This window comes from Acromyrmex echinatior, chromosome 10 (assembly GCF_024713525.1).
Source record: "Acromyrmex echinatior isolate Ae372 chromosome 10, ASM2471352v2, whole genome shotgun sequence".
NCBI classification, from domain to species: domain Eukaryota; kingdom Metazoa; phylum Arthropoda; class Insecta; order Hymenoptera; family Formicidae; genus Acromyrmex; species Acromyrmex echinatior.
Window position 1 is genome coordinate 12006563 of NC_141861.1, and position 27386 is coordinate 12033948.

General features: G+C 41.4%; 1 protein-coding gene and 1 pseudogene across 6 annotated transcripts in view; both read left to right on the forward strand.

Moving 5' to 3' along the window:
• Positions 1–18082: 18082 nt before the first annotated feature.
• Positions 18083–19303, forward strand: LOC105144423 (uncharacterized; annotated as a pseudogene).
• A 7159-nt stretch (positions 19304–26462) lies between these two features.
• The window catches only part of LOC105144409 (something that sticks like glue), a 30014-nt gene continuing 29090 nt past the window's right edge, over positions 26463–27386 (forward strand). For 3 of the 6 annotated variants that reach the window (XM_011053292.2, XM_087410818.1, XM_087410819.1), the window contains exon 1: positions 26880–27000. The gene's annotated coding sequence lies outside the window, so the exon portion shown is untranslated. Of the gene's footprint in view, positions 26641–26879; positions 27001–27291; positions 27309–27386 lie in introns of those variants that run through there. The other 3 variants (XM_087410815.1, XM_087410816.1, XM_087410817.1) reach the window with 3 other exon arrangements.

The following is a 27386-nucleotide window of genomic DNA, read 5'->3' on the forward strand; positions in this document are numbered from 1 at the left end:
ACATTTATCTGACGATGCGAGCAATTACCTAATGACATGAGCAGTAATCGATGTCGATCTCGCAGTGAACATAAAGTGATTATTAGTCTTACCGAGCGCTAAAATCTGTCGCTGTGACTTACAAAAGATTCGCATGCAAAACGTCATGACATCAAAGAGAGAGAGAGAGAGAGAGAGAGAGAGAGAGAGAGAAAGGAAAAACGATCTGACCGGCAAAAAGATCTGACTCGAGCGCCGCAACTAACGCTTGCAACGTCACATAATTAAGGCTTAAACACAATAGGCACAGGCAATAGACACAGGAAACAAGGAATAATGAGCTGTCTAATCAGGGATATAATATCGAACTTACATATCAGAGCTTAGGGGGTTTATTACGATTCTTGAAACGAGGTAAAAATTACGAAAGTGATCGAATTTACTAGAATATTTATAACTTCGTTGATTAACACCTAGTGAGTTTGCTCATTTTTGTAATTTTCACTTCGTCTAAAGAACCATAATAAGCCCCCTGATTGTCTAGCTACGAAAATACACATAGATCTAACGTAGGCTGCGTTCGGAAACACTCATTGGTGTGCCACTAATACACACCAGCTATTCGGAAATACGGTGTGCACTAGTGTGAGATCATTCGGAAACGTTGAAAAAGTCACACCGAGTGCCACTAAACCACCCGTGCAAAAAGCAAGAGAAGTCGATGTAAGCTGATGTGTTATGGTCGCAGCACAGACTTGCATAACGCATAATGCATAGTGCATAAGGGAATCGACCAATCGAAATTTTTCTTTTCTATGGAATGGGAGAAAAGAACAATTATATCGCGTTCTTCGGTCAAAAAATTTTGAGCAGTTATATTAATCTAGAAACTTTGTCTAAGTTTTACTATTTTTTTATTTATTTTTATTCTAACTTTCTTTTTATATTGCTCCGCCTTTAATAATATTTTACGCACATTATACAACAGATTATTTGTATATGGTACATGTTGTAAAATTGTATGTATCCAGTACTATTTAGAATAAAACTAACTGTTCTAAGATCGAAGGAATTAATAGATCTTTGGACGATGAAGCAACATCCAGCATCTAAAATTTTATATCGCTATGTCAATTTTCTTTAAGGATTTACAATAATAAGACCTGTTCAATCAGAATATGTTATGTTCGTTATGTTATGTTAGTTGTCAAATCTGTTGATGCTATGCTGATTCTACAATGAGTCGATAGTCGGAAGTTTTAGTCGGTAAAGTTGACCAATAACCAACTTGTAAGACTAACGCTGATCAAATTCATCATCTTCTTCTTGTTCGGTATTAATTGGCTCTTGCCACAGAGTAGCGGTAAATCCGGCCAGGGTGAATCTAGTAGCTGAAACAAGTAATCAGGCGAGGGCGCCGCCTGGGAGCAGAGGAGAGAAACAAAGTTCTCTACTCCTCCCTTAAAACAAAGGCGTGTTCATGGAAATCAGATAGGTTTAAAGATTTAAGGTATGCAGTAATTAGGCACACAAGGTGGGGGGAGGGAGGAGGGGATTATTAATCATACAGTGAATATTAATGAGATAAAGCGGGAAGTATTTCTTTAAGTCATCACGAAGTTTAGCCGATTTATGAATACAAAGTCTGCAATAAAAGAGAATATGATTAATATCCTATTTTGGATCAACACAGGAACACGCAGGCGAGTTAATAATGTTTTTACGATGCAGGCTGTATGCTAGGTTGTAATGATTAGATCTAATTCTGGAGATGGTAACGATCTCCTCTCTTTTTAGGTTTTTATGATAGAACCAAGGCTTAGCTGAATTACTTCTATGAAAGTCATCATATAACTGCTCATTAAATGTTGCGCAATGATCTAAGTACGCTTGAAATTTAGTATTGAGAGATGCTTGGAGACCATAAAAAAGTCTTAAAATGGTATTTTAAATTTAGGTCGATGTCCACTAAGGGCAACCTCGTTGGCGAGATGGTCTGCAATTTCGTTACCAATTATACCTTTATGAAGGAATCCAGACAAAGTTAATTTTGAAACCACGTTGCTTTAAAAAGGACAGACGATCCTTAATATCTAATATAATTGGTTCGCGTTTCTAGAGTTATAAGACGATATAGCCTGAAGAGCACTTAAAGAATCAGAGCAGATAGAAGTCTCGTCACCACATCGATCTTCGATAAGATTAATCGCCTGAAAAATAGCCCAAGTCGGCTGAGAAAATTGAAGTCTCCGGGGGAAGCTTGAACTTGAGCGCAACGTTAAGATCTGATGAATAGATTGCGTAGCCCACGCGATCCTCGTCATCGGACTTAGAGCCATCGATATAATAAGTGAACCACGATTGACGTATGTGGTTATAGTTTCTAGGAATCGGGCTTGATGAATTCGGATATTTGCTTTCTTAGGAACATTGGTGAGGAAGCTGTCAAACTGATGGACATAAGTATAGCTTTCATAACTGTATTTATAAGCATAAGGCATAGTGGATCTGTGGATGATTTTAAGTGAGTATTTCTGCATTACATAATACTTGAACGCAGGTACAGTAGCTAAGGCCCGTTGTCTTCTTGAGGGAGAGTATGCAACCTACTTCAAACATTCAAAGCTGAGCAGCGCTGGGGAGTTCTTCCTGGAGAAAGTCCTATAGATGAACTTCGAGATCATATAACCAAACCTGATGTGAAGAGGGATTTTCTTTGCTTCAGCCATAATGACATTAATATGCGTAGATAACGTAGTATTTGAGAGCAAGATGCAGGTTTCTGTTAACTAATCTTTCTAGTTGTAAAAATTCAGTCTTATTATCCTTGAGCTTGAACACTTGACATCCATATTCGATAGCAGAGCGAAATACAACTCTATAAAGGATAAGAAGTAGGTTTGGATGAGATCCCCATTTAGTGCCGGCGAGAACTGCTAGTATTTTTGTAAGATTGCGTCCCTTATTAATCAATGCCTTTAGGTGTTCTTTGCCGCTCAACTTGGGGTCAAGAGAGAGAGAAGCCCAGAAATATGGCGGATTGTACCCTAGGAATTTCGAATATGTAGCTTAATGTCCGGATGCGTGTATCTCTTCCTTGTAAAAAGCATTAGATTTTTGAGAGGGACTCCAAACTTCCAAGCCCCTGCCTCTCAAGTAATCGTATATATTGTTTAGTGAAGATTGGACCGACGATCTAGCAGCTTCAGCGTTTTAGTTTGACGAGAAGATAACGACGTCATCCGCATATTGTAAGAGAAGGGTGTCTTCATGTAAACATTTATTAATATCCTCACAGTAGAGGTTAAAGAGCAGAGGGCTAAGGATGGACCCCTGAGGAGTACCTTTCAAGATCATATAGCATCTTTAGGGCTTTTAAGCACGCCGTCACAAATAAACGTGACTTGTTTGTTAAAGAGAAGGTTACTTATATTTAACGATTTTGGGCGGAAGGAAATATTGTCGAACGCTCGCTTGATGTCTAGAAACATACATATAGTAAGGGCATTATTAATGAAGGCGCCCTGAATATAATTCGTCAGAGCAAGCACACTGGGGGCGAAAACCTGTTTAGTTAAGCGGCAATATGGCGTTGAATTCAATAAACCACCTTAACCTCAGATAAATAATTTTTTCTATAATCTTCAAGAGGCACGAGAGAAGAGAAATCGGTTTGACACCTTTACCATTTGGTTTAGAAATGAGAACAACCATCGATTTATTCCATTCCGCAGGGAAAATTCCTTGACAGAAAAGATTATTATAAATTTGTAAAAGCACAGAAAGGCTATCTGGTGTTAAATTCTTAATGATATTATAATCGATTTGGTCAGCCTCTGGAGCTGATCTAGTTTTGGCTGAATCGATAGCTAGGGACAACTCCTTCATAGTAAGAGGATTGTCCAAGAATTTGGTGCTTTCGCACTGCATGAGGATATTCTCTTCGACAGCGACTGGCCAGATAACGTAACGGAAGCTAAACGTCGGTTTTTAAAAGTTTTGACCAAGCTCCAAATTTTTGTAGATGGAGTGTGAGCGTTAAAGCTGTTACAAAGTTCCTTTCATTTTCTTCTCTTGGTTCTTCTGAAGATGCTCCTACATATCGAAGCAGTGCGCTTATAAGCGTTATAGTTCTCTGAGCTTGATTGGTTCCAGAGTCTCTTTGCTTCGCGTCTGCGTCAACCGCAGCCTGGCATTCCTCGGTCCACTAAGGGGAGGGGGGAGACGTTTTTTAACCATCGGTTTAGATTTCGAAGTGCATGATCCAGGAGGGAACAAATAGTTCAAGGTGCCTTTGATCTCATTTACAAAATTATCATATTGAGTGGTGACGTCGTCTATCGTTGCTAAAATAGAGGCGAAGTCAATACAAGTTAACTTGTGGATGAAAACCTTCATTTGAAGAGAATTAAGTTTAATTTTATACTTAAATGTAGCTCTTAAGCAAGAAAATATTCAAGTTGATAACAACAGGAAAGTGATCACTGGAAATAGTGTCAAGTTCTGTATAACAGTTACTAAGAGTCAAGACAGGAGGCGTAACAATAAGATCAATGACTGATGTTTGCGAACTGGGAGGAGTCAAAAGGGTAGGTTTGCAGTCGTTGCAGATAATAAGATTACAATCTTCAAGGAAGTTCAAAAGACGTCTGCCAAGGGAGTCAGTAATCGAACAACCCCAAGCTGCGTTATGCAAGTTGAAGTCGCCTAGAAGGATGGCGTGGGATTGATTCGCAATTAATCAAGGCCCTCAATAACCGTAGGAGGAGTTTGTGATAACGGTCTGTATATGTTAATAATGACAAAGGAGGGGCCTTGTAAAGCTTGATACCGATGAGTTCGATTGAGTGATGGCTAAGATGAGATCAAGAAGATCAAAACGAAATGACTTTTTAATAGCAATAGCTACCCCACATTGACCGGGGCAGCGAATGTCGCCTCTAATAAAATTAAAGATGTTAGAGTGTAAGTAAATATTCTCGGTGACCATAGTCTCTCTTGGAGACATCAAAGATCGTATGTGTAATCATTAGCTTGAATTTCCGGAAGCTTCCCCCGTAAATCCCTACAATTCCAACTAGCGATAGAAACAGGCTTGTTAGGAGACATGAGTAAAATTGGGATAGGAAAGTGAAAGGTGATATAAAGTAAAGTAACAGAAAGATTAGTAATAATTGTAAGCGCGATCGTCAGAAAAAGCGGGAGGATCAGCTTGATAATTATCATAATAAATGCGCGGGTCGTCATAATCAGTCGGCTGCCGATAGAAGCGAGAGGGGTGCGGTTCTACATATGAACTTACATGGCTTAAGAATTGCTTAAAGATCATGGAGAACGTGGCCACATCTATGTGTCCGGCAGGAAGGCCATCGTATTCATGATGGTAGTTATCTCGTGAGTAAGCTCGCTAGTAAGTTAGCTCGGTCATGACTAAGAAGAACGCCGTCTCTCGATATGTTGGGAGATCTGCCGTTCGGAGATATCAGGTATTCGCTCCTGGCTTCTTCCAATAGAGTTATTATTGGTATTATTAGTATTGCGAGAGGGAGTAACACGGACATTAGAGAAGTCCTGCTTGAGTTTATCATTGTTTCACAATGAAGATGGGAGAGGGGATTGTGGACGGGAAACATCCGCTTCCTGACGCAGGGACCGAGAATGTTCGGGTGAAGTACAAGGAGTAGAACTCTTAGCAGAGACTTTGGCGTATGACTGTTTGGAGATGTCTGTATTTTCTAGAGAGGAGAATTTATTATAACTGGCAAATGAATGAGGAGTGCTACCATTCTTTGGTGGAAGTAAAGGGAAATTATGATAATCGTCATCCGCAAAGTGAACACTGCGCGTACCTAAGTCAGTACTGGATCTAAAAGTAGATCGAGAGTCAGTAGACGATAGCCTATTTCTAGCATCCACAAGAGAGATATTTTCGGTGGCTGCGATCATCTGTACTTTTTTTTGCTTGATAAAGAGAGGGCAATTTGTCGATGTGGTGGTCTCCAAAACAGTTGATACATTTAGGGGGGGAGGTTTTACCTCTCACATGTCTCTGTGAGCATCCTTGTCACACAACCTGCATTTCGGTCGACTCTTACAAAACTTTCGGATGTGACTAACCCTGAAGTAAGAAAAACACATTTTGACTCTAAGGATAAAAGGTAAAACTTCATGGGAATCGTAGAAAAGAAATACTTGCCTGGGGAGGATCTGTCCAGTAAATTTAAGGTTAACTGAAGTAGAAGGGGTGTATTCGACATCGCTTTCCTTAACAACGCGCCTGTTAAGTCTTTTAATTTCGGTTACACGACAAGAAGATTTAAGATTTAATTTGAGTTCCTGATCATTACAGAAGTCGGAACGCCCCTTATTATACCTGAGCGCATTATCTTAAAAGTAGGAATAAAAATTGAGTATCCTGCCTTGATGAGGTCAGGGTTAGTCACAAGGTTATTAGCTGCTTCATAAGTGCGCATTTCAACCGAAATTTTGCCACGTGAGATCTTTTTCATAGATACTATGTCCGAGTGTACTACCTTAATAACTTGTCTCTTCATTAAAACTTCGAACGCGCTCTCGGTTATGCAATCGCTGCTCACTTGTACATGGACAATAAAAGGCGCGCGATCAGTCGGACCATACCTGTTGTCAGAGAGGTTATGAGAAACCTGTTGAGCCGCATTGTCAGATAGAAAGGTAGAGACAGAGACAGAAGCAGCCTTGTCCGGGCTCAGGCCCGGTCCATTGCGATGTTTGGCTCATGTTCGTGCTCAAGTGCCGAGTCCTCATTGGTTCTTTTGGCTGCGCGGTCTATTGTAACGTCCATCTGTTCGCGTATGTCGTTCGTTGCCCTGGCAAGTATTTCCTTGACGAAGGCATCAAAATGTTCAACCGAAACACTAGTGAGAGTGACGCCGTTCGCAGAAACCAGGGGAGAGGGAGAAGAGGACCCATCGGGATCCCCCGGCTCGCCCCCCCATGAGAGGCACATAGTTTTTCAAGATACCGCTAGTAATATAGGCAAAAGGAGTTAGGCGCAAATAGAAAAGAAATAAAAAAAGAGTATGAGTCAAATAATGACTCAAAAGATCACAGGTCACTCTGAAAAGAGCGAATGATGCAACACACGACGCGACACTAGACGCAGACACGTCCGCACCGGTCAAAGACACGCGCCAAACTCCGATCAAATTCATCGATTAAGATTAATAGGTCTACAATGAGCCATAAGTCATAAATCAGAAACTTGATTACTGTGATTGGTTCATTTCTAACTAATGACTTATAATTTATGATCTATGGCTTATTGTAGAAAGCCCATAAGACTACCGACTCATTGTAGAATCAGCATTATATTAACTTGAATTTTCACGATGAAAAATTTTACCATTGTTTAAAGTCGATACAGCAACATATAATTCCCTAGTACGATAGTGAAATGTTTATTAGACACCGTGGAAGGAATGACTTCCTTTCTTTTTACAATCATATACCGCCATCGTTTCTCTTTACAATCATTCTACCACCTATCTTCATCAGTTATTTAGCTCGAGATTAAAGTTAAACGTGAGCGGCGAAATGGAATTGAGATGACACACACGCCACACGGAAACCGTTCGGGAACACTCACCATTCAATGGTACATGATACCCCCACTACTTTTCCACTGAAGTCACCGAACACACCAACGAGATGTTTCCGAACGTAACCCTACCAGGATTAGGATCGAATATTGCTCACGTTTATTTTGATCAATAAGCCCTATTTGCGCTCACGTTTTTATTACTGTACCTCTACTACGATCGATTTGGATATTTTCAGTGCTTTTTAGTACTTCTATTCTTATTTTATATCTAATGAATGATAAAAACAGAATGATGATTACAAGTGCTTAAAATGAGCGTCTAAATCGACCGCAGCTTAAAGATGCCATTTTATGCTAACATTAAACGCTCATTTTCAGCGTCAAAAGAGATCACGTGATCAAAATTGACACTTGAAGGTGCATTTTCACGAACCGCTCGAACTGGCCGTTTCAGTGATAAAAAAGATTGCGTGATCACTTGTCGCAAAACTATTAAAACGACAATTTTATACATAAAAAAGGGCAAAAAGCGTTAAAGTTGACATTTGAGAGACAGATTTGATATATTGTTTGCATTTTTCACGTGTCACTTACGGTATTAATACGTTGAATTAAACAGTTATTAGGTTATTCTGATTGCATCGAATCCTTTATCTAGATCAGCAACAAAAAAAGAAGAAATTAGGTTATGTATATCGCAGTCAACAGTGGTTAACGGTCGACATAATATGACAGCACTATCGATAGCGTTTGAGCGTTTAGCGCTTAGAGTAAAATCGCACGGTGTGGAATAGAGAATGCGTCATAGAAGCAACCAATCAGAGTTATTCTGTTACATCCTAGGGAGATTCAGCCGATCCTCCGTGTTCAAACTAACCCTAGACTATAAAGTTGGAATAAAACTGCTAGTTCAAGCATCGCGGGTTTGCGAGAGGACTCTCGATCGGACTTGTCCAATAAATTGATTGATTAAAGGCGCGCTCTGGATATCCCGATTATAGTAGATTCCGAATCATTCGGTTGCTCTCCCATTTTCTCTAGATAACCGACGAATTCTTCTAAAACTTCGGGGCAATCGAGACAATTTGCGACGCCATGCCGAGTGACTGTTAGTAGAGCATACACTACAGGATTCGAAGCGTTCAGAGTAACCCAAATGAATGTAATGTCGCAAAACCCCTTGATAATCCCTCTTTTCGTTTTCCGTCGCGGAAGTGTAGCACTCAGGGCATTTGATGTTGCCGTTTTCCCTATGCTGAAAGAACAATGAAGATACGCAGCATGCACTACGAAATCACGTAAAGTACGGACTAACCGCTAGAATTCGAGCGTCGATGGATTCACGCGAACGCGGGTGTGTGGGACACATGCTGGGTGCGATTCATCGGCGGCAGATTTCAATTACCGAAATATAGAAAGAAGTTTGCTTACCTTGCGTACTGTTTGCTTACCCCGGTTAATGTTCTCTGGTGTTCCCGAATGCCAGTAGAAAGAAGTGGTCAGAGAGGAAAGCTTCTGCAGCTTCTAAGATGAACCAATTGTCGATTCAGATCACGCCAATTGGCTGCTTCTTCACTCTTGCGATGTTTAGCAACGATCGATTATATTGAAAATGTTAAAGCTAGCGAGGAGGGGATATTCACTAAGTTCATACTTGAGTTAAAGTTAATTAGGTATATATTGGGTCATCTAAAAAGTATCCGCGGTTTTTTGTCACTAGATGGTGTTGATGGTCAACACCTAGTGACAAAAAACCGCGGATACTTTTTAGATGACCCAATATTTAACAATGATTCACTTTAGTACATTAGTTAGTGATAATTAATTCTTACGTGAAAGTAGACTTATCTCTAAATTAAGTCGAATTATTACGAATTAAAATTAGATCTGATGAGAAAATTAGATATGATTACGTTTAGAATTAGAAATGGAATTAGATTTTATAATTACTTCTAGAATTAGAAATGGAATTAGTACTTAGAAAAAGAATTATGTTCTCACGCGGCGCTTAAACTTAGACCGACGAATGGTCGGACAATGGAAGCCTGAATTTCGCGCGCGTCCACTCTATACGACGCGTATCGCTACTCTGTCTAATCTTCTGAGATTACTCGGCATTCCTAAAGTTCCCCTCCATTGACCACGCCGCTGTTGGTGTGGGGAGAAGCGTCAGGTGCGTTTTGGAAGATGCCCATGTATATTATTCGGACCCGGTGGCGAGTATGTTCGAAAAATAATCATTGACAAAATGAAGTTGCTGCGGACATAACATCTGCGTTATTCTGAATAGCGCTAATTGGTTGACCATTCTCTATCCTGCAGTCTTTTTTCGCATCGTGTGATTTCACTTTCAGGGCGCGTTCGTACCTTGACGGAAAAGCAGAAAGCGGAAAAATAATGGCCAATCAGCGCTGATAGTAAGTAATACAAAAAGAAAAAATTGTAAACTACCAGCTAGAGTTCTGATTGGCTGCTGCTTTTTCGCTTTCCGCTTTTCCGCCAAGATGTGTACATGCCCTTAGGGTGCCTACTCATGCAGCGAAACGCGGAACGAAAGCAGAACCTATCACAAGCATTTCATAACTGTAACTGGTGCGGAACGCTTGTGATTGGTTCCGCTTTCGTTCCATCATTCCGCTATTGATAGGCACTCTTTAGGGAACCATGATGCGGAACTGGCGAAACGCTCGTGATTGGTTATGGCTTTATTCTACCGATTTCGCCGTTTCCTGTTGCGCAAATTTGTTTCTTTTACGGATTCCACCGATGCTTGCGTGTATGCGTATGCATGTATATATTAGGTCATCTAAAAAGTATCCGCGGTACTTTGTCACTAGATATATGACCATCAACACACATCTAGTGACAAAAAACCGCGGATACTTTTTAGATGACCCAATACATATATTTATAAAAATGTTGAGACGTATTCGGATTCCCACCTGGGTGTTCTGAGGATGTTATGTCATCCTTGTTTAACATTTGATAAATAACAGGAAGAGCGATACCCGCCTCCGGGCGGCGGGGGTGATGGAGGAGGGGGGGAGATGGGCGAGATGATGGTGTTGGGGGACAACGCGGGCGCCGGCTTCAGCCGGATCGCTCGCGCCCCGGGCCGTTCGCACATACTCGTCGCCGGAACCGCCCCACGGGACGAAAATGGCGGCGACCTCCTCCCCCCAAACCTGAGGTAACAGAGGAGGATGATGACGGGGGTGCACGTGGGGTAGGCGGGACCAGCGGTCCCTCCTTCTCCGCCCCCGTCATCAACGATGGCCCCGCGTCTCGGACGCGGGGTGCTGTGAAGCGGCGGCGGATTGCTGACCCTAGGGTCGCACCGCCGCCGGATAACAGATAACCCTCCTGCGCGTGGGGTGTAGTGGCTCATCATTCCCCGGCCGCGTCGAATACGCGACCGGGCCGGTAACCCTGCACCGCCGCGCGCGGGGGGTGCGCCGCGAGAATCTCTTGCGGCGCCAGGGCATGAGGGGCGCCAAAACTTTCAAGTTTGGCGCCCCTTGGGAGGCTGAGGATCCTGGCGGGGGCCGGGATCTCCAACTTCCGCCCTCCAACGAACGAGGCGGCGGGCGCGGGGGTGGTGTCCTCCCAGCACCCGAATTGGGCAGTCAGTGTCTTGCAACGCCCGGGGTCGTCATTCAGACGTTAACCCCCGGGCGGGATAGACTGTCGGCAAATCAGCCGATTGGCCAGAGGGACTCTCAGAAGTATGCTGCACGCGTTCCTGGGAGCCCCTCAGCTATGGCCTGATAAGAACACCCGGAGGGGTTTTAGTGGATGCAAGCCCCACATAACCCCGGGCTCTCTCCCGAGGCCCGGGTATGCGTCAGGCATTTCCCCTCCGTTATCAAAAAAAAAAAAAAAAAAAAAAAGGAAGAATGATACTTGAATAGCACTCGGGTAGGAATCTGAACATAATCCTGAAGGTAATCAATGGTAATTAATTGAATCTCCAGATAAATACGGATATAAATACGGATAAATTATTGATAAATAAATTTATCAATTTATACACACTCTTTGATTTTATAACCAATTTATGTAATCTTATTCGTGGACTTTTATTTGCCTTGATGTCACACAATTTTACTAATTTAAATACAGGGATCAATATGATCAGAACACAAATATCGTATATATAGTACACAGAAAGGCATAAATGTAAATCAAAACTAAAATGAGTACACAAAATGTCCCTGTATGTATGTGCGATTTCCGATCCGCAGGAGTTTAATTTCCTATTTTCCATGGAGCGGAACTTGCAGATGCACAATCAATGCAAGCCAATGACAAACGCTATTCCGATGGATCTAATAAAAGTGAAGTACGGGAAGGTTCCTGTGATTGGTCAGCGCTAAATGCTGGAAATTCCGCTCCATGGGACACAAGAAAATACATTTTAGCGGAATGGAATCGGCGGAATGAAGCCACGATCAATCACGAACATTCCGTCAATTCCGCCAATTTCCGCTCTATGGGACGGCACCCTGTCGTCCCATTAGTTCGAATCTGCAATAGATTTTAAGCCTTAAGCTATAAGAAATTAACCAATTATTATTATTACAGTCGAATGCGAGGAGAATAATCGATTGTGATTCGTCTATTTCTTATGGCTTAAGGCTTAAAAATCTATTGCTTTGGACTTAAGTACGGATCAAAATGACGGATCAGATTTCTTACTGGAATTGAGCATTCCGTTCCAGTTCCGTTCCGTAACAATTTTCTCTATCCGTCCCACTAAGTAGAAACGGAACGGAATCTGGTTATAAAATATATTTCACCATTAAAGAATTTAGTATTTTAAAGAACTCACAACAATGTTATCGGCAAGATAATTGCACAAATTATATGTATGTTAATAATGCCCAAAATAACGAAATATCAATGTATCAAGCATTTATCTACGGTCAACGCGACATTCCGTTCCGTTTTTATTGAATGGGACGGGTAGAGAAAACTGTTATGGAATGGAATGCTCAATTCTAGTGAGAAATTCGATCCGTCATTCCAATCCGTGCTTAAATGGGACGACACTCTTGACTACGTTTAGATTCCCATCTGGGTGCTCCCCGGATGTTATATCATCCTTGATGTTTATCGAATGTTAAACAAGGATGACATAACACCCGAAGAGCACCCGGGTGGGAATCCGAACGCAGTCAAGAGTGCCCAGTTTTATAACTCAAGGTTAACTCTTAACCGAGGTTCAATTTATTTCTCATCTTTTTTCAATTCTGGAGTTGAAAAGAGACAATGATTAAGTTGAACCTCGGTTAAGAATTAACCGTCAGTTAGGCCCAGTTCTATAACTGATTATTAACTCTTAGCCCGGATCCTCATATGGCAGTTCTTTGACACCGAATGCTGATTGGTGAAAGACGGGTGATGGAGGTAAATTTTACTCCCACAACCGGTTTTTCACCAATCAGCGCTCTGTCAAACTGCTGTTGCTCGTATAAGGATCTGAGCTTATCTGCACACAGAACGCGGTAACGCTTGTCGCGCGGCGGAAATTATTGCACTAGCCTAACTAGATTTGATATTGTTCGCGTTGCACGCTCCAATACGTTCGCGTCACCGGAATTAATATGATTAGATATTCGCGTTGCTTTAGAGCATACTCCATGGATCAATTAAGACAGTGCTCGGAATTAGTTGCCCATTTCGAACAGATTTCTGAGGCGACTCTCGCTACCACTCGAGACTCGGCGGCCGAGCCCACGTGACGCTGTGCCCCAGGAGCGTTGCGATACAAAAAGTATGTTAGGAGCATATCTTTCGGCAAATATCATTAAAATATTTTTTTTCTTACATGATTTTTAATATTTAAATTTTTTATTATTAACACATTATATGTATATTCTATAATAATATAATAAGGAATAATATAGTAAGCAATTATAATATTATGGGAGTACAAATTAGTTCGATCCGTTTTTTTGTGTTCAAAAATGCATTTATTTCAAAACAAAATGAATGAACAGATTAATTAAAGTGTTGTCCATCGTTGACTACTATTTTTTCCCATCTCTCAGGCAATTTTCGAATTCCATCTCGAAAAAATGACTCGTCTTTGGAGGCGATCAAATTTTGGAGCCAATTTTCGATTTCTGCGAAAGAAGTGAATCGGTGACTTGCCAAATCCTTCGGAACCAGTAATCAGAAGGAGCAATGTCCGGAAAATACGGCGGATGTAGTAAAACATCTCATTTCAGCGTTTCCAAATACTTTTTTAACGACTTTTGCGACATGAGGCCGAGCGTTGTCATGAAAAAAATAACTTTATCATGTCTTTGCTCATATTCCGACCGTTTTTCTCGCAATGCACGGCTCAAACGAATCAATTGTAGCCGATACCGATCGCCCGTAATGGAATCACCAGGTTTCAGCAGCTCATAGTAAAGAAGATCCTTTTGGTCCCTCCAGATACAGAGCATGATCTTCGAACCATGAATGTTCGGCTTTGGTGTTGATGTTGAGGTCGATGGCAACGATTGACCGGGCTTAGCGCAGTATTTTTTCTTCTTGAGGTTGTCATAGAATATCCACTTCTCATCTCCAGTCACAATCCGATGCAAAACCTTTTCTTTGTTGTCTTTGAATCAGCTGTTCGCAAATGAAAAATCGTCTTTCAACGTCTCTCGGTTTCAATTCATAAGGCACCCAATTTCCTTGTTTTTGAATTATTCCCATGGCTCTCGTGCAGAAATGGCTTGTTGAGTTACTCCCAATGATTCTGCAAGCTCCTCTTGCGTTTGACTCTGATCTTCTTCGAGTAATGCCTCTAATTCTTTGTCTTCGAATTTTTTTGGCTGAACCATTTGCGGAAATAAGTGACTCAATTGATGAGTCAAATTCTCAAGACGAGCTCACGCTTGTCGTGTGATGTGATATGAGGTATAATGATCGACACTTTTCTTGATTGAACTAATAATGATGAATTTTATTACTCGAGCTCGAATGAATACGATCGTACAGGATGAGCACCATAATCTATCTGTTCTTATTTTTTTCTCTGACGCTGCTTGTAGGCAACTCGCAACCTACAAAATCCCTAGGCTTACTACAATACATTCGCTGCGCTAGTGAGGTATTGAGAACATAGTTCTCTACATACTCCCCTCCGAGTGACAACGAATCCAAACCTTATGCTTTATTTACTAGGTTAACAAAATATTGCTTTAGTGACAGGTACATTTATAATGCCGGCACTTAGGTCTGCCATATAAAACATATCATTTAAAACATATTATATTATATAAAATATATCATTGCTTGTCTTTGGTGTCTCTGTCTTAAGCTACATATTACATTTACATTTACAATTACATTTTGTCGTTGGGAGGATTTATTATAATTATATGGCGAAGGTGACTTTTTTCTTCGGACGCGCATACGTTTTTAAAGTTAGTTGCTCGTTGCTGAACGAATTGGTTGATTGCCCTGCTTCTAGGATTGCACTACATAAGTCATCGCGTATGCCATACGCTGGTTTTAAATTTTCGACCGATACACTGCGCTGTGTACCGTTAACGTCAATGTCGAATACTCGATCCGACACACTATTTACGATTTTGTGAGGGCTGGTGTAGGGACGCTCTAACGCTCTCTTGGTACCACTCACCTGTAGAAACACATGGGAACATAAATATAAATTACTTTAAATCCGAAGCGTCACTACGGTCTAAATATTAAGATGTTGAACTAATATATATATTTTTCAAACGAATGAATTAATTTCAGAAATAATAATTACGTGTCGATATGGTTGTCGACATTAACGCAATTCATCTGAAATGTTAATAATCCCCCCAAAATTCCCCCGTAGTGGCGCTTCGGATTTAAAGTAATGTTATTTAACATAAACGGTCTTGTTTCCTATCTTATTGTTTATAAACGCGCGCTGAAATAATGCGTTACTCTCGATACATATCGGTTATTGCGAAAAATTATTGCTAAGATCTCGATAGTCTAAAGGTTCAGGACGCTCACACGGAATGCAAGAGATCCGGGTTCGACTCCCGGCCGAGGCAATATTTTTTCGCAATAAGTTTATTACAGTTTTTTAAGATTAATTTGGGGAATTTTGGGGGGATGTTTGAGATCGGTAATTCGAAAGAAAGGCAAGAATTCTTTCAGTCGATCGACATTAATTGTCATTGAACGCATGCATAAATTGAGCTCGTGATTTCATCTCGAGCATGATCTTAATCTTCGTTAAAATCATCGATTCGTCGTTCTTTGTTCTTTTTAAAACAATTCGTTACACGCAAACAAGTTGTCGTTACCGGCAACGAACAATCGAAAGTTCTAGAACAATTCAATTCGCGCACGCGAGCGCCGCGCTCCGACGAATACGTCACGCGCTGTCACCAATCCCACGCACGGATTTTCTGTCGCGCATGACTGTTACGTTGAACGTCGTTAGAAAAGAATCCAAAGCGCCAATCAAGTTTGTACACCTAATGCCACGTAATAATTACGATTGTGGCAAATTTTTATTGGATTTCTTCCAAGAAGAAAGCCCAGACCGAAAGTAATAAATGATTCGATCTCGCCGTCCCTTAGGGCAGATTGCTTAGATAGTTTACATCGCTTACACCGTTTACACCGTTTAGAGTTCTTAAAGTCATAATCTCGCTTCGTAAAATCGCCGTGCTAACCGCTTAGTGAAATCGCGATAAAACGAATCTTTCGAGAAGTGCCGAGAAAATCGCCGAGATTTTCCATTACCGCAATACCAAAATATCATTTGGTAAAGGTGACCGCATTCAATATTCTGTTAATCTAATATTTAATTAATTAGATTTTTTGACTCTGTAACTGATCATATTGAAGAAAATTCTTTTGTTAAATTACAAAGAAACGGAGTTCTCTTTACTGTCGCGTATCATATCAACCTTGTGCCGTTTTCTCACTCGAACCTTTCCGCGCGGTGCGCTCTCGCACAGGGGATTATTAACATTTCAGATGAATTGCGTTAATGTCGACAACCATATCTACACGTAATTATTATTTCTGAAATTAATTCATTCGTTTGAAAAATATATATATTAGTTCAACATTTTAATACTTAAACCGTAGTGGCGCTTCGGATTTAAAGTAATTTATATTTATGTTCCCATGTGTTTCTACAGGTGAGTGGTACCAAGAGAGCGTTAGAGCGTCCCTACACCGGCCCTCACAAAATCGTACCCGATGGCGAAATCTGACTCGTCACAAACGAAGCGCGTCTCGGCTGCGTTGGAGGAGTGAGAGAATATAGTCGCGCCAGACTTTCCTTGCACTTAGTAAACGCTTCCTCAGCCGCCGATGTCCATATGATTGGTCGTTTGTCATTTTTGCGTGAGTCTTTCTGCGAGTTTCTTAGTTGTCACAGTATGGTTCGTTTTCATCGGGCTCCGCGATGAAATCTCTACAGCACGCGATGGCTTCGGCGTCCAAAGACATAATCACGTAATGCGCCCTAGTCTTTTGCTCTGTGATTCGTAAAGTCTCGAATGTGGCTTCGATTTGAATGAACCATATCATCGGATCTTTGATTAAGAATTTTCGGAATTTTCGGAATTTTCGGAACCCTATATGAATCCACGTGCGCGACATTGCTCTGCTGAGGCGCCGCTTGCAGCTGTGTCACCAGCGCCTGCAATTCCTCATAGATAGGAGGAGGCATGATTATACGTCTACCATATCGAAGTTTGCGAACAATCAGTATTTCCTAACGGCCTTAAATCCTAATCGCTCACGCGCGCGCTATGTAAAACTTCGATCGCTACTTAATATTAATCTATCAAAAATGGAGAAATCGTTATTTAATGTTCATGCATTAACCTCACGGAGGGTCTACTTTCCTGTTTTGCCAGATTACACGCGCTAAAAACTGACGTATTGCGCACGCAACTTGCCCGACTACAATGGCGGCGATGACGCGCTCGCTGGACACATTGGCGGCGATGTCGTCCTTGACAGGTCATAATGGCGGACTCAATTGATGAGTCAAATTCTCAAGACGAGCTCACGCTTGTCGTGTGATGTGATATAAGGTGTAATGATCGACACTTTTCTTGTAACTAATAATAATGAATTTTATTACTCAAATGAATATTATCATACAGAATGAGCGCCATAATCTATCTGTTCTTATTTTTTCTCTGACGCTGCTTGTAGGCAACTCACAACCTACAAAATCCCTAAGTTTATTACACTCGCTGCGCTAGTGAGATATTGAGAACGTAGTTCCCTACACATTTGTGGCGTTGCGAGCGTTAGTCATGGCGCTGCGAGCGTTGGTCGCGGCGCTGCGAGCGCCAGTGGCGGCGCTGCATGCGTCCGTCGCGGCGCTGATGTAGTCGTTCTTTCCGTTTCTTCTTCCGTTCGCTCTCTCTGGTGTCATGGCGTGCCGCGTACGGACCTCTGCGATAGTCAGTAAGTAAGAACTCAGAAGTTGAGGTTCCGAATTACTTTGTGTATTCCGCGAGACCGATCACTGTTCATATCTGTGATAATTATTAGCGTCGTCAGATAATTACTTTGAGTGTATTTTCATAGTTCTTGTATTGTAACTTCGCGACGCAATGCCGGTATCCGAGTCGTCTTACACGCGCAATCACGTCTCTATTTTCTAATCTATATTTGTATTTAGTATTTAGTTAGTTTAATATTAAGTTTGTATTTTTATGCCTTATGGCATAAAAATTAGAAGCAGTGAGTAGCACTCATTCTCAACCTAACGATTTCCCGCCAATTGTCCTTCGCCTTTGGTTGGTAACCATCGGCGCCATATTGCACAGCAGTCGCTCCAATAGCCACAGACTGGTGACCCCGACGTGATTGCGTGGTGTTTTTCGCGCGTTTGACTTCTCGCGTGTTTAACCTTACGCGCGCGTCTAAATAAATCACTGACATGCCGAGTGGTTCAAGCGATTCCCCTGCGCGCAATCAAGACAACGGTGTATCGTCGCGCATAATCGAAATACCTGCGCTTTCGTGAGTCGAAATTAGATCCATGCCGTTTTGAAAAACGAAGCCAGACCTCTAGTTCGTACAAATGGAAGCTCAATTCCTCACCGCAGGCATAACTGCAGATGACACAAGATATAATTATGTGATACAATGCCTTGACGACGACTTTTTGTCTTCCGAAGTTAGCGATATCATACTCAATCCGCCCGTGATGGATAGGTACGTCGCGCTCAAAAATAGGTGAGAAGTTTCGCGGACAGCGCCGAAAAGAAACTGCGTAGATTATTAAACGAGATTGACCTAGGTGATCGCCGCCCGTCGCATTTGCTCCGTCGGATGCGAGATCTCGCGCAAAATGGCGCATCAGAAGAGGTGCTCAAATCCTTATGGCTACAACGCTTACCACAACAAGTGCAGGGTATACTAGCGTCTAGCAAGCACGAACTCGAAGAGCTATCGCAACTAGCAGACCGAATAACGGACGTGCTATCCACCGGCGTTAATGCCGTCGCAACGGTTGCGCCGACGAAAACTAGTTCGGTAGATCCGCAAATATCCGCGCTTATAGATCGGGTAGATAAATTGGTAGTTCATTTATCGCGTGACAGATCACGGGCCTCGCGAAATTCTCGCAGAAGCCGTTCAAGGTCACAATCTAAGAACAAGCCGTGCTGGTATCATCGACGTTTCGGCGGTAACGCAGTCAAGTGTACGCAACCCTGCAGCTGGAAGCCGAAAGAATCAACGGAACAGGAAAACTAGAAGCCGAACTATCCCCGACGGCAGATGGCGAATCGCCGTTTGGTAGTCCGGGACCGCGTCACCGGCATCAGATTCCTAGTGGATACTGAAGCCGATGTCTCGACTATACCCGCCTCAAGACGCGACCTTGCGCATATTGGAAAACAGGTGTTCTACGCAGCAAACGGAACGATCATACATATGGACCTACATATGGACAGAAATTACTGCGGCTCGATTTGGGATTCCGCAGGGTTTTCCAATGGCCCTTCGTCATCGCCGAAGTGGACACATTCATAATTGGCTCGGATTTTCTAGCGCGTTATTTTGCTGCCTGACATCCGGCACAAGTGGCTAATTGATGGCGACACGTTCTTCAAGGTCAACGCACAGCTCGTTTGTAGAATCGTTCCGAAGTTGACAGCCTTCGCCGATGACTGCCCTTACAAAGAAATGTTAAATGAGTTCCCAGAGATAACCCGAGCATCGATTTCTCATAAGCAAGCCGCACATGGGATAGAACACGTTATCGAAACAACGGGTCCCCCGATGTCAAACAAAGCCAGACGACTCTGTCCGGAGAAATTAAAAGCAGCCAAGCAAGAGTTCGAATATATGATGCAACAGGGTTTATGCAGGCCTTCCAAGAGCCCTTGGGCCAGCCCACTGGTTCAGAAGAAGAACAGTGACTGGCGTCCGTGCGGGGATTACCGCAAGCTCAACGAGGTAACCGTTCCGAACCGTTACTCAATTCCATTTCTTCAAGACAGCACACATTTCCTTCATGGTAAAACCGTATTTTCCACGATCGATCTAGTACGCATATCAGCAGATTCCAGTCCGCGAATCGGATATTCCGAAAACCGCCATCATTACACCATTCGGGCTTTTCGAATTTCCATACATAACTTTTAGACTTCGTAACGCAGCTCAAACTTTTCAACGATTCATGGATCGGGTAACCGTAGGACTCGATTTCTGTTTCACTTATATTGATATTCTAATCGCTTCGCAGGACGAAACCCAGCACAAAGAGCACTTAAAGATTCTATTCGGTAGACTGCAACAGCATGGGATTGCGATCAATCCGAATAAATGCGTGTTCAGGCAGAAGAGCGTCAACTTCCTTGGATATGTGATCAGCGCCGAAGGCATCAAGCCCTTGCCCGAAAAGGTTCAAGCAATTATCGATTTCCAGGAACCAGCTACTGAAAAAGGACTTCGACGATTTCTAGGAATGCTCAATTTTTACAACTGATTTCTAAAGGATATCGCAAGCATACAGGCATCATTGCTAAAGGTAATTTCTGGGCGTAAACGCAACAACAATGCGAAAATCGAGTGGACTTCTGAGCTCAAACAATCCTTTCAACGAGTCAAGGAACATCTCGCTCAAGGAACACCTCGCTCGCATTTCCAGACAGCAATGCAATACTCTCGTTGCAAACAGACGCCTCAGACAAAGCAATCGACGGTATTGCAACAGTACAGCAACGGATTTCTACAACCACTCAGCTTCTTTTCAAGGAAACTCACGCCTATACAAACAAAATATAGTGCATATGATGGAGAACTAGCTATCTATGCGGCTATCAAACATTTTCGATATATGTTAGAGGGACGAAATTTTCACGTTATCACGGATCATAAACCCCTCATTTATGCATTCAAGAAGAAGTCAGAACAAATGTCGCCAAGACATCTACTCTCGTCATCTTCATTTCAGAGTTCACAACCGTCACGTGTGTACGTCACGTTTCAGGCGCATACGCCGATAACATTGTAGCAGATGCATTATCTCGCGCCGACACTATCGTGATACCAACTAGTCTCAATATGCAGGAGATTGCAGAAGCTCAAGCCTCGGATGATGAGTTGCAGCAACTGAAGCAATCCACATCAACGTCTTTGAAGCTCAAAAAGTTCACCTTGTCGGAAACAGCATCCAATATTTACTGTGACACTTCAGAACAAGAAATCAGACCTTATATTCCTGGACCACTACGAAGGTGAGTTTTCGACATGGTGCATCAAATGTCGCATCCAAGCGGCAGAGCAACTCACCGGCAAATTGCGCAAATTTGTATGGCCTTCCATATCTAAGGATATTAAAGAGTGGCTCCGCACTTGTCTAGCATGCCAACAATCTAAAATTCACCGTCATAACCATACCCCACTAAATACTAAAATATCAGTACCAGATACTCGTTTCGAGCATGTACATATCGATATCGTCGATCCTCTACCTCCATCCAAAAGTTTCAGGTATTTATTAACAATGATTGACCGATTTACTCGTTGGCCGGAGGCTATTCCATTACAGGATTGTATAGCAAACACGGTGACGAAGATGTTTTTCACTCACTGAGTAGCCAGATTCGGAGCTCCACGCTTGATCACGACCGATCAAGGTTCGCAATTCGAAGCGCAGCTGTTCAACACATTAACCAAACTCATTGGCTCTAAACGTTGTCGGACAACTGCATACCACCCGGAGTCTAATGGCATCATCGAACGATTGCATCGCTCTCTAAAAACAGCATTAATGTGTCACGGTGAAACTCAATGGACTGATACACTGCCAGTATTACTAGGATTGAGAACTTGTCTCAAAGAAGATCTAGGCGTTTCGGTAGCGGAATTAGTGTACGGCACTACGCTCAAGGTACCAGGTGAATTTTTCTCCTCTGAAGAAATGCTGAGCGACCCACGAATTTTCGTCGAGGATTTCATAATTATGCAAAAGTTGCGGCCTAGACTAACTTCTCATCACATAAGATCTAAGCTATTTTTCCACAAAGATTTGTATAATTGCTCTCACGTTTTCTGCAAAGTTGAAGGCAACAGACGTCCTCTGGATCAACCATATACCGGACTGCATAAAGTATTAGAGCGCATCTCGGACAAAGTCTTCGCCATTGAAATCGACGACAAATCCAGCAACGTCATGGTCGACAGACTTAAGCCCGCGTACTAATCCGGACTCAAGAACTACTCCGTCCACTGCATCTTCGTCTTCAACTGACATTCTAGTGCAAGGTGAACCAAAAACATATTCTAGCAACAAAGCGAAAGACTATTAGTTTTAAGAATTAATTTGCGCAATGTTACGTTAAGCAAACCAGTATGTATAAGTTCTGTTTGTTTCATTTATTTTTTTTTTGTTATTCTCGTTCTAGCGATATTTTAATCAGTATTTCTTTTTTTAACGTTTACACTGGGAGGGGAATACTGTGGCGTTGCGAGCGTTAGTCGCGGCGCTGCGAGCGTTGGTCGCAGCGCTGCGAACGTTAGCTGCGGCACTGAGAGCGCCAGTGGCGGCGCTGCATGCGTCCGTCGCGGCGCTGATGTAGTCGTTCTTTCCGTTTCTTCTTCCGTTCGCTCTCTCTGGTGTCATGGCGTGCCGCGTGCGGACCTCTGCGATAGTCAGTAAGTAAGAACTCAGAAGTTGAGGTTCCGAATTACTTTGTGTATTCCGCGAGACCTGATCACTGTTCATGTCTGTGATAATTATTAGCGTCGTCAGATAATTACTTTGAGTGTATTTTCATAGTTCTTGTATTGTAACTCCGCGACGCAATGCCAGTATCCGAGTCGTCTTACACGCGCAATCACGTCTCTATTTTCTAATCTATTAGGGGTACAAATAAGTTCGTGCGGTTTTGAAAGAGATGGCGTAACTACTGTTTCATTCCACCGTTCCGTATTTCTAAGTATGCATTGGATAGCTGTCATTAGTAGGTATTAAGTTCAGTATGTGTCATTTGTTCGAATTGTAAACAATATTTTTACTTCGTCAAATATGTCGAACTTTGTACCAAATAAAGTGTTTTTGCGGGGAGTTTTACTGCATTACTTCAATATGAAGAAAAGTGCTGCCGAAAGTCATCGTATTTTAGTGGAAGTTTATGGTGACCATGCTCTATCTGAGCGAACGTGTCAGAAGTGGTTTGCACGGTTAAGAGTGGTGACTTTGACTTGGAAGACCAAGAGCGTGCCGGATGTCCAAGAAAGTTTGAAGACGCAGAATTAGAGGCATTACTCGATGAAGATCCATGTCAAACGCAAGATGAGCTTGCATTATCATTGGAAGTGACTCTGATTACATTGTAACCGGTTTTTCACAATAAAACTCCAAATTTCGAGAAAAAACCACACGAACTTATTTGTACCCCTAATATATTTGTATTTAGTATTTAGTTAGTTTAATATTAAGTTTGTATTAAATCGCATAAAAATTAGAAGCAGTGAGTAGCACTCATTCTCAACCTAACGATTTCCCGCCAATTGATTTCCTTCGCCTTTGGTTGGTAACCATCGGCGCCATATTGCACAGTCACTCCAATAGCCACACATTCACAACAGCCAGAGCCATCTTTTGGAAAATGGACCGAACTAATTTGTACTTCCTGTAATTACGTCGTAATTGGAATCACCGCCTCAGAAATTGTCCGAAATGGGCAACTAATTTCGAGCACTGAATTCAGAGTACGCTTCATTTGTCTGACCTCAGAAGGTGGAAGTGGTCAGATTGGGGCATGTTACTCACATGCGTAATGGTTAAAAACATACTATCGAAAAAAGTATTTCAAATTTGTTTTGTAATTTAATAAATGCGTTTTTATATAAATATAAGAATGTATTATAATATAACAAATATAATATAATATTAATAAAATAAAATAAAATAAAAAATAAACTAAATGAATAAATAAAATAAATATAATAAAAATAATAAATAAATAAAATAAATAAAATTAGAAAAATTAAAAAAATAAAATAAAATAATATTAATATAATAAAATATTAGGTGTGGGTTAAAATTCGTAGCGTTTTTCCCACTAGATAGTATTAAATGCTCAGCAGTCGGTAACTACTAATCGCATCGACAACACTAGACGTGCGTTTAAAAGGTGACATTGCAACCTTTGTTTTGAGCCGAAAAAGATTGAAATCGATGAAGTGGATCAAAAGTTATTTTATTTTGAAAATGGAAATAAATAAGGAAAAAATTCGCTACATTTTGCAGTATTACTACGATAAAGGCAAGAACGCTGCACAGGTTTGTGAAAAAATTTGTGCTATTTACGGAAAATACTCTATCAAAATCAGCAGCACGGAAATGGTTCGCTCGCTTTTGTACTGGAAATTTTGATGTGAAAGATGAACCTCGCTCCGATCGACCAATCACTGAAAAGTCCATGAAATCATGGAAAAAGTCGAGCGTGATAAGTATGTGAGCACTGTGAAGATTGCTAGGGAACTAGCCATCGACCACAAAACAGTTTTAAATCATTTACACAAAGCTGGATACAAAAAGAAGCTTGATATTTGGGTTCCTCATGAGTTGAGTGTTAAAAACATGATGGACCGAATTAATATTTGCGATACGCTACTGAAATGGAATGAAATTGACCCATTTCTGAAGAGAATGATAACTGGTGATGAAAAATAGATCACGTACGACAATCGAACTCGCAAAAGATCGTGGATAAAGGAAGGAGAGAAGGCATAAGCAATTGCAATGAGAGATTGACGACGAAGAAGATGATGTTGTATGTGTGATGAGATTGGAAGGGAATCGTTCACTATGAACTGTTATCGCCCGATCAAACAATTAATTCCGAACTCTACTGTGAACAATTGGAGAAATTACAACAAGCAATTGAAAGAAAGCGGCCAGAATTAATCAATAGGAGGGGTGTCGTCTTCCATCACGACAACGCTCGACCACATACATCTTTGATAACTCGGCAAAAATTGTGAGAGCTTGGCTGGGAAGTCTTAATGCATCCACCATATAGTCCTAACATAGCACCCTCAGACTATCATTTGTTTAGGTCTCTGGAGAACTCTCTTAATGTAAAGCTGGCTTCAAAAGTGATTTGGGAAAATCACTTGAAGCAGTTTTTCGATCAGAAACCACAGAAGTTCTATCGCGATGGGATTATGGCTCTGCCCCAAAATGGCAAAATATTATTGAAAATAATGGAGCATATTTGGTTTAAATAAATTGATTTTAATACTCTAAGAAAAACATTTGAATTTTACTAAAAAACCGCCACGAATTTTTTCTCAATATAGTATAATATTGGGAAAAAATTCGTGGCGGTTTTTTAGTAAAATTCAAATGTTTTTCTTAGAGTATTAAAATCAATTTATTTAAATCAAATATGCTCCATTATTTTCAATAATATTTGGGTCATCTAAAAAGTATCCGCGATACTTTGTCACTAGATATATGACCATCAACACACATCTAGTGACAAAAAACGGCGGATACTTTTTAGATGACCCAATATAATATAAAAATATAATGTAACTTTTATATTTATTAAAAACGGATCATTTTTTATAAAAATGCTTTTCAAATAATCGAGGTAATACAAAATATCGAAACGAGACACATGTCCGATCCGTTCGAATGATTTCACAGATTAGATTAAATAACATGCTCACTTGTCCTAAATCCGTTCGTGTCACTCAACATTGGAGCACATGAATGCAACTGCCCTAATCGCCACCTTACTTGTGATCCAAGTGCTTTCTAGGTCAATTTGAAGCATGCGACGCGAACAAACCTTATAATTCTATTGGCTCCTGCATACTGGACGCGGAAACGCTTGTCGCTGACAAAATGTGATGCGGTAGCCAATAAGCTTACAACTCTTAATATGTTAATTAGTTACCGCGTTTCATTTTGTCGCGCAAACGTTTTCGCGTCCAGTATGCAGGAGCCAATAGAATTATAAGGTTTGTTCGTGTCGCATGCTTTGTTCTCAAATTGGCCCCATTTTGCAAAACTTCTAGAAATGATGTATTGGGTCATCTAAAAAGTATCCGCGGTTTTTTGTCACTAGATGTGTGTTGATGGTCATATATCTAGTGACAAAGTACTGCAAATACTTTTTAGATGATCCAATATTTGCAGTAACCGATGTAGGACATTCTCTTTATATCTTAGAGTGCATTCAGATTCCCAAACCACTTCGGTACTTTTCGCTAGGCTTCGCCCACTCACTCAGTCACCACCCAGCGATCACCCACCCGATGAGGAATCTGAGCACAATCCTGAAAGTGGACCGCACCCTAGGACTCTAGTTTGAACGAAGCAACTGGGAAAGAAATTCCCTATGACATATCCGATGCGTTCCGAAACTTGTTGTAAACAGTACATTACGATTTTTTTGTAGTTGCAGCGTCAGTGAGCTCGTTGCGATCGTCACAATGCGTGGAGTTTTTTTGTAGCTTCGTTTTATTTCCGACATTTTAGAATTTCTAAACAAGATCGGCAGAAATACAATTCGAGAGTTCGAGCAGTTTCAAGTGTCATCACTGCTCACCGTAGGTTATCATTGGTAAATAAATAAATAAATTGTGATAAAATGAAGCGGTACTATACCGATTCTAGCCGTTTCTAGTGAAGACATGGCATGGCACTGGCGGAACTCGGCTGCTCGACGCTAGTCGTGTAAAATCACGTGAAATTTGCGAAATTGTCCAAGTTCACCTAAAATTTCAAATTGCCACGTACTGACACATCTCTGACACATCTCTGACACATCTCTGACACATCTCTGACACGTTTCTGTTTAGATGCACGTTAACGAAGCGATCGGCCGATCTGCTAACGGTGTGCAGTTTGTATTTAATCGTATGACTGTCGTTCGCGAAGTCGCTACGTCGCATCACGTCACGTCACGCAGGCAGTATGATATGTATGTATATGTGTCGTTGGCACAGTATTAATGATTTGCCGATAGTACTGGAAAGTATGTATGTACGTCGCAATATTGTCGTGCGTTAACGTACATACGTCGCTTCGAGTTAACCTATTTATTCAAGCTAGGTGTCGTGCAACCGTCATTTTGCGCAACGTTTTCTTCTCGGGACACACACGTACGCACACATACGCACATATTATATATATATATATACATATATATATATATATATAAAATATCGCGGTTTTAACCTTTGCACCCGATGCGGCTTTTACCTCATCGTCGACTACTTCCGCGAGGAGGTATATGCGTTCATTCATATATTTTATAATAAGAATTTTGAGAAAAGAACGATGCGTTTATATTGCATCGAGAATGTA